At 64.2% G+C, this 586-nt stretch overlaps 1 protein-coding gene across 1 annotated transcript in view; it reads right to left on the bottom strand.

Annotated features, from left to right (window-relative positions):
- LDLRAP1 (low density lipoprotein receptor adaptor protein 1) overlaps positions 1 to 586 on the bottom strand; it is a 13,315-nt gene that overhangs the window by 8,231 nt on the left and 4,498 nt on the right. The window lies entirely within an intron of this gene.

Genomic DNA, 586 nt, shown 5'->3' with positions numbered 1-586 from the left:
CAGCGGGAAGAAAACCCCAGGAGCAGGTTCAAAGCAAAACCCAGAGATTCTTTTCCATAACAGGTCTCTGCTCCGAGCCACATCCTCGACACGCAGCAGGGTCTCCTGCGCTGCTCCCAGGGGGAGGACACGGCCCTGTCTGCAAAGACGCCACTAAAAATTGGATGAGGAGCTTCAATGGCAAGAAATGGAAGGAAGCCAGGGCAGCCAGCCCAGAACCACTGGCTAAATGCCTCCCATCAGTGTGGGACCGTCGCTGCCAGCCTCCCCAAGGACTTCCCTGCCTGCCAAAGCCTCTCCACACGCGGGCGTCACACCCGCTCCAGCAGCCCGGGGCAGGGGAAGCGGATGCTGAGCAGGAAAGAGCCCCGGCAGCCAGGACCGCAGCACGGCAGCGGGGTTTCAGGCACTGGTGCAGGCCCAGGTCCTCTCACCCCAGATCTTGGGGCAGAAAGGCCTTTACCTGCCAAGAGGATGGGCTGAATCCAGCCCGGAGTTCCGCCCGCTCGGGAGCGATGAGCGGTGCTGCCGGGTTTAACCGCCCGCGGGCAGGCGGGGACGGCAGGCGGAGGGGTGGGGGTGGCGG

The sequence above is a fragment of the Apaloderma vittatum genome, unplaced genomic scaffold (genome assembly GCF_000703405.1).
Source record: "Apaloderma vittatum isolate BGI_N311 unplaced genomic scaffold, ASM70340v1 scaffold24570, whole genome shotgun sequence".
Classification (NCBI taxonomy): Eukaryota; Metazoa; Chordata; class Aves; order Trogoniformes; family Trogonidae; genus Apaloderma; species Apaloderma vittatum.
Note: the sequence above shows the minus strand (reverse complement) of the source record. Positions and strands in the feature narration are given on the sequence as shown.